This window comes from Erinaceus europaeus, chromosome 13 (genome assembly GCF_950295315.1).
Source record: "Erinaceus europaeus chromosome 13, mEriEur2.1, whole genome shotgun sequence".
NCBI lineage: Eukaryota > Metazoa > Chordata > Mammalia > Eulipotyphla > Erinaceidae > Erinaceus > Erinaceus europaeus.
In genome coordinates, this window is record NC_080174.1 from 55,793,097 (window position 1) to 55,805,461 (window position 12,365).

The window sequence follows — 12,365 nt, forward strand, 5'->3', positions numbered from 1 at the left end:
CTGAGTCAATAACTGAGGTGACGGTGCCTTGTCTGTTTAACTCATGGTATCATTTTAAAGAACTAAGTAGTTCAGAATTTTAGCTTTTTTTGTAATAGTAATGAGAACCAGGAGAATAGCAATAGAGGAACAAAAGAAGACGATGATAACTTAAAACAAATGCACAGATAAGGGTCTCTAAGTGCAGAACAAAATAGCTACTGTATGGCAGCTGTTAAATGCAGAACTACCCACACATGAAGTTCTGAAGACTTACCTCCTGGATGTGGGTGTATAGATGATTTACTGTATCCAACACATGATAATCTTTGAATAAGCCAAAAAACCCCATGAAATTCTGCCCTGCACATTTCTCTTCTTGCCACCTTCCCCTCCCCCTTTTTCTTGAATACATCAAAGGGATCAGGTTCTCTGCAATTTTTTTTTATGTCCCATTCTTTGTGTTGTTCCAATCTGTTCCCACAAGATCTGCTCTCACTGAATGACAAAGTGCTGGTGAAACGGGGTTGAATGAACATCTGCTTGTGAAACTGGATACATGACCTTGTCATAACATCTGCAAGAACCAGTTGCCTTCTGACTTTGAGGCGGAGCAGATAAAACCATAATAAACAAAATGAGTGCACAGTGGGGGAAAAAAAAGGGAGAGGGCAGTGGGAGAAAAAAGTGAGCCTCACCAATGGTTCTAAGTTTGACTTTGTAAATTTGTCCTCCCAGATCTCTCAACTGCTTTTTTTCCCCAAAAAGCTAACACAGAAGTGTAAACAGATCTTGAAATTCCATCTGTAAGAAGCCAAATCTGTAGCAGTACACATAAGCAAAGCAAACCCTAGCAGTCATTAATTTTAGACTTTCATTTACTTATTTATTTTTTAAGAAAACAACATCAGACATTTGAAATATAATTTACAGCTAGTCTAACAAAAGTACTTTCCTGCTAAAGCTATTTCTGGGGTGGTAATGGCTCAGAATAGATGATAAAAACAGTTATTTCAGAGCACATCTGACAACATTGGACAGGAAAGACCTATATGCCTTAGCACTTTTCAATTGTAAGTTTTATTTAATTTATATAACCAATTCACAAACCTTACTAAGTTTGTAAGGGATGAGAAGGTAAAAATGTGCATGTGCACATACCGAAAAGCATGTGTGCACTTAGAACTATGTATGTTAAATGGGACCCAATTATATTGAGAATAAAACCCTTAGTAGTGAAGGAACATTGAATCTGAGATGGGTCTAGCAAAGAAAAATAAAGAATGAACAGATCCTCTCAACCCAGGCATTTTCTCTCATTCTGTGAGTGATGCCAGTCCTTTATGGGTTCCACACCTAAAAATAAATGTTGACTCAACCGACAAAATGATGTGAGTGACTAATCTGTCTTGCTGGCCTCCTCCTGCCAATGGAGCAAGGCAACTCACCTGCAGTATTCACTCTTCTAGAAACTCATGGCAACTTCTGTAGATTCCTTCTTGCCACAGGGTAGGTAAGCAGAGGGGTCTTTATATGGTTGATCACTGAATTTGGGGGTGAGGGTTGAAGGATCAAAACTCCATGTGACTATCTGAACAGAGTATTATCAATGAAAGGCTTTTCTACTATTGTCCATTAAGGGTCAAAGTCATGCAATAATCTGTCAGAACTATGTTTTTAGCTATGAGGAGGGAGGAAGTAAATAAAAACAGCATAGTTATATGTCCAGTGTAGTAAGGGCCACCCTTGCCTTAACTCTTGCCACTTATTGATAAATTATCCAGTCACCTTTTTGTTTCCTTAAAACATACCCTTTGGCTACAGGGAAAAGGCTACTTTTCCATGCACTTCATCAAGTCCAAAGCCTACTCTTCTTTAAGGCTCAGCTCAAATAATACCTTCCTTACATAGCTTTCCCTGATTTCATTTCCTCCTAGTCCACCCTCATCTCTGCTCCTGCACTATGCCTGGGTAGTTATTTTATTATTATTATTATTATTATTTTAATATTTATTTATTTACTTATTCTCTTTTGTTGCCCTGTTGTTTTCTTATTGTTGTTGTAATTATTGATGTTGTTATTGTTGGATAGGACAGAGAGAAATGGAGAAAGGAGGGGAAGACAGAGAGGGGGAGAGAAATATAGACACCTTCAGACCTGCTTCACCACCTATGAAGCGACTCCCCTGCAGGTGGGGAGCCGGGGGGCTCAAACTGGGATCCTTGTGTCCGTCCTTGCACTTTGTACCACCTGTACTTAACCCGCTGCGCTGCCGCCCGACTCTCACCTGGGTGGTTCTTATTTTTCTCTGTGCACAGAACTTGACACCTACAGAATGCTCACTATCCACTGAAATAATGGATGAATACACACAGACCCTAATGAGTGACTCTAGTACTAATGGTTCTTTAGGGGTTAATTGCAGCTTAGAGTCCTCCACTTACGAGCATTACTGACAGTCAAGTATCCAAAATCACAGTTGCATTTCCCCACTAAACTAATAGCTAAGGGGCAGGTTTCTCATTTTCCACTACCTGAGGCTGGAAGGATTTAAAGAAGACTGTTCTAGCACTAGACATCACTTAGAGGTCTTCTAATAGCAAACTTTCATAAAGACCTACTATGAATCTGATATGGTGCTGTGTGCTAAGGAACATACAACAAGCAACAACAAGGCATGGCCTCTTACCCTGATGGGTCCCCAAATCCAAGGGAGCAAGCAATAACACAAAGGAAAGAATGAGTATACACATTGGCCAATTATTCACAGTGCCACAAAGTGTGCGTTGGTTCAAAGTTAAGCTTAGGTACAACATGAACAAAGGGAAGGGAGCACTATCCAGAGAGCACTATCCTTGAAATAGACTTCATAGAAACTTGGTGCCAGGTGTAGCCTCAAAAGTTCAAGGCACCCTTTAAACACCATGGGCACTAACAGTGTCTAATGTTTAGCCCTTCCCCCACCCTGTGGGGCTACTGCATGGAAGATGACAAGAACCAGTTTTCTTCCTGTACATGTGGCCATATAATTATAGTTAGATGCTACTTTCTTTTGTCTTGGGAGCAGCCCTCGACAAAATAATAAAGAGGACTTTTTCTAAATCTCCCCTTTTCACAAAAAAGTTGAAGGTAGAATCAAAGATATCTGGTCATATTTAAGATATATGTGGTCATATACACATATATTCAAGAACAAGAAGTTCACTACTTTATGAGGCATCCTATACCACTGCTGACCATAACTGACTACTGGAAAATTTTTCCTCTTACGTACTTCAAGCATCTTCCCATTTCCAATTTCCATTAATCTCCTATTTTTATTTTAGTTCCATCACTCCTTATCCTGTGGGTCTCACTAGAAGGTGCTAGAATACTAAAACACTATATTTTTGAGAAAGGACACTCCAAAGAATTTCTCCCTTGTATTACTTTAACTGAAATTCAACACCTGCTACAGAATGGAAAGATAGGTTAACAGCAAGGATTTTGGGGTTAGAGTAACATGGATTTAAATTCTGTTTACAAGCTGTGTGATCTTGGAGTAAGTCATTAAGAAATTTTGAGCTGTAACACCTGAGGGCGGGCATAGTGTAGGATCTTTCTAATAGAATTGAGACAAATGAATACATGTACAATTCCCAGGCACAATGTCTGGCACATAATAAGTGCTCAATGAACAGTAGTTTGACATTATCATTATATAATCAGGCCTTATGCTAGACATTGGGGTGGTGTAGAGATGAATATACTAGTTCCTGAACATGTAGGGGTATTTTGCTAGTCTATTAGAGAAGACGCACAGAGAGATCAATCATTTCAGAGGATCATTCTGCATATTTTCCCCAATCTGTTGGAACACCCTATTTTTCAAGTGAGTACTCCCCAGAGCATACAGATCCCTGGGGACAGTCATTCCAAAGAGACCAGGAGACTGACAGCATGGAACAGACTCAGTCTTCAAGGGCCTTGTAGAAGCAATCCCTCCAAGAAGCAGGGAGAGATAAAAGAACAGCTTAGATCATGAAGATTGATTTATTTCTATGTCAGCAGCTATAGCCCTGCCCACAGGAAGGACATGTGACCACTTATGTGGTCCCACTCCTCATACTTCTCTGATCCACTAATGATATAGGTTATTATTTTATCAGAGAAAAATATTTTTCAGACATGTTTATTTATATTTAATAAATGTAAATATTTAGCAGTTCTAAAATCTGCTACTTCTCACAACTGAAAAAACTTCCAGTGGTTCTCCAGTGCTTTGTGCTGGAAGTTCAAACCCCTTACCTGAACAGTCAAGATACTTTGGGAGTTGGGCCAACCTCTCATTTCCTGCCAGCTCTTCCATGCATCCTATGTCTTATCACCAAAAAATAAAGGGTCAACTTTCTGAAAAGGCTCTGAAAGCGTCTCATTCTACATCTTTGTTCTTGCTATTTATCCATCAAATCAATTCAAATCAAATCAAATCAAATCAAATTCTTCTAGATCAAGCCTGAATGAACTTTGCTCCAGGGGACCTAGGTACATGTGACTGCTCTCTCTTTGGACTCTCTGGGTGACTCACATTTCAACAGCAGCAGTTTTCACACTCAGCCTCCCAACTCAATCATCTATGCTAATACCTAATCTCCCCAGTCTGAGCATTCCAGTTGTCAGTGTAGAAGACCCTGTGGCCTCTAGTTGCAAAGTCTTATGTAGAACAGAATCTCAATAAGTGCCTTCTGAATTGAAATGAAATAAGTATATTACATGTAGTAGCTTCTAGCTCCTTTCCCAGAAGCTGCCTATGACATGGAGAAAGAGCTAGAAGGAAATCATGGTGTTGATAAGATTATCTGGAACACAGTAGGCAAAACAGCTATTTCTTTAAAAGTGGTGCAGAAGGGGCCAGGTTATGGTGTACCCATGCTCAAGGATCTAGGTTTAAGTGCTTGAGTGCCCACCTGGGGGTAAGGGATCTTATGAGTGATGGGGGCAATGCTACAGGTGTGCCTCTATCCCTCTTTCTTTCCACATTTCTATCCCCATCAGAAAAGGATAAAGGGGGAAGATAATGGAAATTGGGAATGGTAAAGTTATTGTACAGACAGAGTGATAACCCTGATGCAAAGAAGGGGAAAAACAAATAAGTGTGCAGTGATACTCACATGCTTTATGACTTCTTAAGAAATGTCCATATAATATCAAAGAGGCTTAGTACAAAGATTCACCTTCCTACTGGCCATCAGAAAGGATAGAGGTAATGATCTGGTTACTGAAAAAGCTAGTCTCAGACTCAGGGCTTCTATTTAGTGTCCTTGTTAAACTGCAACTACTGAGTCTTGGTTTATAAAAAGCTTATAAGATTACTTTGGCTACCTGGGAACACTGTAATATTTCCCACTACACAAAGCCTTTTGTATACACTGCCTGAGGCTCAGTGAGCCTCAGATTCATCCTTTATCCTTTTACATATCTCTGAAACTTATAGATAGGAGAAAGAAAGACTTCTCCTCTCTTCATGTAATTTTCACCTTAGGGGTAACACTATTCACCATCATTTTCATTCTAGGGAGCATGAATGCCCACTATAAGCTACGATTACCTATAAATGAGATATTATTAGTTCTATTTCCCATATGACACACTCTGACTTAGTAAGGTTAAGTATTTGTCCAAGGCTATGCAGCTAAACTAAGAGACATAGACTCTTAAGTTCTGGGATAGTTCCATTATGCCACTTTAACCTGGGTAGTGAAATAAAAGTTGTGTGCCTGGCACAAATTGCTGCTTTCCCTGGAAAATTACCAAGATAGAAAGATCATAATATAGCATTTTATTAGTTACACTGTTAGAGCTGGAAGGAACTATTATGCAGAGGAGGAAGCAAGTCTAGAGCACATTGCCCAGAGTCATCCTAGTAGTCTTTGCCTAAGCTTAAGTCTCCATCATAACTGGGAGTTCTTTTGAATAGACCACAATAAGGAAGGGAAGTATGGGGTGTGGCTCATAAGTATGGGGTGTAATCCTTGATAGATCAGTAAACTTGCTGCAGAGATGCATGATAATTATGGGGGAAACGGTTTTTTAATTTTTTTTTATTCTAGACCACCACTGTCCAACAGAACTTTTTGGGATCACGAACTGTTCTAAATCAGGGTATTCAATATGCCAGCCACAAACTACATGCTGCAACTGAGCATTTCATTTGTGCTTAGTATGACTGAGAAACTGAACTTTAATTGAAATTAAGCTGGATAGAATAGTTCAAGGCCCAGAAACAATACAAAATTATAGCATCTCAGATTTAAAGGAACTGGTAGAGACATTTAGTCAGACTCCAGTCAGAGAAAGGAGTTCTTTCTGCATCATCACTAGTAATTCTACTTTGATGTCTCTGAAAAGCAGAGAATCACTACTACTCATATCGCATATTCTATCTTGAGTGTTATACAGTTTCTCTTCCCGGATTCTTGGCTGAGTTTTAAAGTCACTGAAACATTTTCTTTCCTAGAGAATGAAAAAGCCATTTTTTTTTTTGTGGTGGAAAATGTGTGATTATAGTGGCTTTTAAATCCTTTGTCTCTGGATAACTCTTTGAGTATTAAGTCTTTTTAAAACATGGAACAGATAGATACTTGTAAACAGCACAAATCATGGTAAGGTCTTGTATATCATAGTAAGTCTTAACCATGAACTTTTTAAAATAAAAAGAGTTTCCAAATAACTTGATCATAAAAAATGATTATCTATTGCCTTCTTAAACCTAAGATAGCAAAGAACATTCCTCATTCTCTATAAACCCATTTTTCTCTAAGTCCTGGAACCTCTGGGGCTTTGCTCATTTTCCTTCATGCTTCTCTTGATCCATACCATTTGATACTACAATCTGCTGATCTCAACCAAATCAATGCAACCAGTGCCTCCTCAACATGTTTCACTTCAAACTGTGCCCAGAGATGCCAGCTGTGGGATGTTAAACCTCCAGCTCCAATACTGGTGAGACCTTTCCAAGCTCAAAGGACTCCTTAGTTCCATTTTGGGTGGCACATTTCCTAGCAAAGTTATAGAACCTAGATATAGACCAGGGCCCATGAAATAGGACACATGTGCATATGTATCCATAAGTTGGGGGAAAAATGTATACTTTAAAGTAAAAGTGCATAATAAGTACAGCAAACAAGTAGAAAGACCTATAAAAGATACCATAAAGTACTTAATCAAATAGTTTCTACTTAGTCCTAGATACCCTTCTCACCTACTCCCTATTTCACTTCCCTCAGTCACTCTAAGTTCAACCACTCCAGATAAGTATTACACAAGCTGGATAAGGGTAAGAGACTGGCATACTTTAATGATAGACTTTTTGGGGAATTGGGTGGTAGCGCAGCAGGTTAAGCGCAGGTAGCACAAAGTGCAAGGACTGGCGTATGGATCCCAGTTTGAGCCCCTGGCTCCCTACCTGCAGGGAAGTCACTTCATGAGCAGTGAAGCAGGTCTGCAGGTGTCTTTCTCTCCTCCTACTCTCTCTCTTCCCCTCCTCTCTCCATTTCTCTCTGTCCTATGCAACGATGACAACAATAACTACAACAATAAAACAAGGGCAACAAAAGGGAATAAATAAATAAATAAATAAATAAATACTTTTAAAAAATGATAACCCTTTTGGTCACTATCAGGCCACCCCATTATATGGGGCCCTAGTCAGGGAATCCTTGGATTCCCTTATAGATATGATGGGCCTAGACTTCTAACAGATCACTTTCTCTACCATCACTGGTCTACTCCATCAGGAATAACATCATAAACTCTCTTGTGGACCTCTACAGGACTTTGCCCTCAATGTAGGACAACAGTGGTAGAAATTGCCCCACTATCTTGAGGAGATCTGGGTCAAAATACTCTGCTACTAGAGGATGACCAGTCTTGAAATGAGTGCAGTCTACAATGTTCCTAGCTATGACCATGGAATGTGAGCTCAGATTGACAGGGATGCAGAGGTTATACAGGCTCCTATGCTAAATATGAATAGACATGGGCCTGAGGTCAGACTGATGGGGTTTACAGTTAATGGTATTTATATACTTGTCCCATATTTGGGAGTTACTCTCTGCCCTGATCCAGCTTTCTAGCCCTATCCTGAACTCTGACACCATTTTCCCAGACAGTAAATATTCCTAGCCCACCTGCATGGTATCTGTTGGGTTCAGGCAAAAATTAGTAAAATCATAGGCCCCTTGGAATATACCTAAAATAGACTTCCTAGCTCTTTCTAACATGAAGACCCCAAATTTCATCTGATATACTTTTACTTTTAGGTCCCTGATTAAACAAATTAAACAAATTGTTCTGCTTTATATCTTAATGCTTTTAAGTCACCGAGGTGCAGATTCTATCATGATGCCAACCTGACTTCCCTGGATAGATTACCTCCCCAGTGTCCTTGAACCTCACCTCCCCAGTGTCCTACCCCAGTAGGGAAAGATAGAAACAGGGTGGGACATATGGATTGACCTGTCAATGTCCATGTCCAGCAGAGAAGTAATTACAGAAGCCAGACCTCCCACCTTCTGCACCCCATAAGATCTTCGGTCCAAACTACTAGAGGGATAAAGAATAAGGAAATATCCATAATGATCCTGGGACCATGCACCTAGAGGGATAAAGAATAGGAAAGCTTCCAATGGAAGGAATGGGATACTAAACTCTGGTGATGGGAACTGTATGGAATTTTACCCCTCTTATCCTATGGTCTTGTCTGTCATTATTAAATCAATCAAAATTAATTTTAAAAAAAGAATAGGAAAACTTCCAATGGAGGGGAAGAGATATGGAACTCTGGTGGTGGGAACTGTACCCCCCTTATATCACAATCTTGTCAATCATTATTAAATCACTAATAAAAATTATAATAAAATATAAAAAAACATGGAACTGAGAATGGGACACAAGATGGCAGGGATCTTGGTCAAGCTGAACAAGAAAGAGCCACTATTTCCTATAATATGGAGTCCCACATTCTCCTAATACAGCCAGTGTGGTGAATTCTTTTAAGTAGCTCATATCACACTGTAGGCTGCTTCTCCCCTTTTACAGACCCCTTCCCTCTATGTAAACCTAAGTCTCTACACAATGTATACCCATTCAATTTTATTTAGTCAACTCAAATGCAGGGCACTGTGAATGACCTTTAAGACACCAGGATCTTATCAACCTCATTGGGCTGAGACAGCAGGAGAAGTGCATTTTCATTTCTGAAACTTCTATCCCTGTTATCTGAAATGATTCATGTAAGGAAGTTAACAGGCCACCAGGAATCAGAGTAGCTAAAGAGAGTCTCCCACAGGAGAGGGAGAGCATCCTGATACAACTGGAGCAAACAGTGGTACTGCTTCCTCTGGTGTTACCACGTGGCCTCTCTTGGCTCTTTGGGGATTCTGTGATCCAGTTGCCCCCACTGACCTTGGCAAGGAAATATCTGACTATAGCCATTATGGGGTTGGGAAGGAGGAGAGAAACTGATACTGTATTATTACTAAGACTCAGGGAGGCAGTCTATCATTTCTGGGTGGGGTGATATCCGTCAGCAAAAAATGATCTGCTAACTCTCCGGGAAGCATTAAGAGCAGCGACAGGAGAAATAATTGCTTATGCCGAGTGCAGAGAAAAGATGCTTCAGTGGAATGAAGGCCTTTAGAAAGGCAGGTGGATTGCATGAGGCAGAAGGAGGATCAGTTCCCAGATGACCCCTGGCAAGAGAAGGAAACGGGAGGGGCAAACTGGAACCTGCAGAACTCAAGTGTGGAAAGATCCCCCGGAGGCACTGTTAGTGCTATTAAAAGAGTAAAGTGAAAATGGAGAAATGGCTCAGCAGTATCCCAGCACAGAATGGCAGGGAGAAAGGAACTTGCTTTCTTTTGGGGATGGAGGGAGGTTTTTCATTCTGAAAAGTCTTCACTCTTACACCTTTCTCTTTTCCATCCTGTTCTCTCTGGAACTGAGCTGTTGCCTCATGATAAAACCTCTCTCTCTCTCTCTCTCTCTCTCTCTCTCTCTCTCTCACACACATACACACACACACACACACACAGAGTCTCTCCTGAATGAGTGCCAACCCTCCAGGGTTCACTCAGAGTGGCAGAGGCAGCCCTTTTGTGCCTTCATCCTCATCCTAGTACTGAAATCACTTACACTTCCAGTCTGCATATAAACTGTGCTTTGGGAATGCTTTCTTTAGAAGTTATATTTTCATAATTTGAGTAATAGTTTAATGCAATTATCAGAAAAGCACAAGACACAGAATCATTTATAAACATATAATGCAATGAGAAAAGGAAGGGAATATATACAAACATTAACTGCACCAAGTTGGGAATGGCTGATATTGGGCTCATTATATGGTAATGTATTTTCCAAATTATTAATGAATACACATTTCTTGCTTTTAAAATGAGTGAAAAATTTCCTAAGAGAGCTAACAGAAGACATTTCCTAAAGCTGACAAAAACCTAACAACAGCCTCCAAGACACCAGTTTCATGAAACATTATTATTAGATAATCCCTAGAATCTTACTCTGACCAACTCTCTCCCTTGCTCAAGTCTTGTATAGTTCTCCACCTTAAGTCAAATGCAAAATGCTACAGCTTTATGAATACCACCACATCACTGAATTAGGAATTGGTCCTTTGTCTTCAATTTTGGGAGCTACTCTCTACTCTAGTCCAGCTTTCTAGCCCTAGTCTCAACTCTGACACCATCTCCCCAGACAATATTTTTAGTTTATCTCCATGTTAGCTATCAAGGGCAAGCAAAAATTGCTAATATCATGGGCCCCTAGGTACATACCAAAAATAAACTTCCTAGCTTCTCTCCATCCTAAGATCCTATTCTCGTCTGCTATACTCCTACTTTTTGGTTCCTGCTTATTAAACATTTTGTCCTGCTTTATAACTTACTGCCTTTCAGCCACCAAGTTGAAGATGCTTCTATGATTCCATTCTTACCTCCCTGGGCAGAAGACCTCACCAATGTGTCCTGGGACCTCATCTCTGCAGAGCCTGACTCCACTAGGTAAAAGACAGAAATAGTCTGGGAGTAATGAATTGATCTGACAACATCCATGTCCAGCAGAGAAGTAATTACAGAAGCCAGAACTCCCACTTCCTACAACCCATAAAGAATTTTGGTCCATATTCCCAGAGGGAGAGAACTGTTAGAATTCTGGAAGATAACCAAAGGGCTCTGAACTCTAACTCTATCAGGGCCCAAAGAGAGAAGAGGAAAAAAGGAAAGACATTCAGAAGTAGTAACAGGCGTAGGTGTGACTTAGAAAGGAAGAGAAGGCAGGAAAAATGGGCAAATATATATAAAGAGTTATAGGAATAATAGCCAAGTCATATCTGTGAAGTTTCAAATGGGGAAATAGGGACATAGAACTCTGGTGTGTCTTTCTCAGAGCCCTACCCCACTAGGTAAAGACAGAAACAGTTTGGGAGTATAGACTGACCTGTCAACACCCATGTCCAGTAGAGAAGCAATTATAGAAGCCAGACCTCTCACCTTCTGCACATCATAAATATCTTTGGCCCATACTCCCAGAGGGATAAAGAATAGGAAAGTTTCTAATGGAGGGGATGGGATACGGAACTGTGGTGGTGGGATTTACATGGAATTGTACCCTTCTTATCTCACAATCTTGTCAGTCATTATTAATTCACTAATAAAAATTATTTTTAAAAAACTCTGGTGGTGGGAATGGTATAGAATTATATCCCTGTTATATCATAATTTTGTAAATCAATATTAAGTCACTAATTAAAAAAACAATAAATTGGTCCTTTGCATTCCTTGCTTCCCAAGAGACAGGAACTTCTAAGGCATAGCAGGGTAAACTTCTCTGATCTTATTCTTCAGTTTCAGGTTATAAGTTAAACAGATGTATTGCTACTGGGAAAGGTTTAGTGATTCCAAATCTTCAAATTCCACCTTGGATAATTTATTTTTCAGAAGGTTCTGAATGTAACAGGAACATCAATACAATTTTTTTTTTTTTTGGTAAGTATACTCCTCTTTTGAATGTAGTACAGAGCCACCTAATTTTTTTTGTTCCTAATCAATGTGACAAAGAGACAGACTATTGCAACTCGTTGTTAACCTGAGTGCTTTTTAGTAAGAAGCTGAAATTGATATAAAATCAGAAACTGCTCTTTTAGAGTCTATGGAAAGGCTGGAACTGTAATCTTGTGTGAAGTCAAAGAGTACCAAAACCATTTTCCAGAATTTACAGTCATTGTCACCCAGTGCTTGCTAAAGTCTAAAGTGATCTCCACTGAAGACAATGGGGAGATGGGTGGGAATGAAATAATAACACCCTCAAAGCTTTAAACAGATCAGATCATCTC

At 39.8% G+C, this 12,365-nt stretch overlaps 1 protein-coding gene across 16 annotated transcripts in view; it reads right to left on the reverse strand.

The window, feature by feature from the left end:
* ELAVL4 (ELAV like RNA binding protein 4) overlaps positions 1–12,365 on the reverse strand; it is a 164,852-nt gene that overhangs the window by 11,228 nt on the left and 141,259 nt on the right. The window lies entirely within an intron of this gene.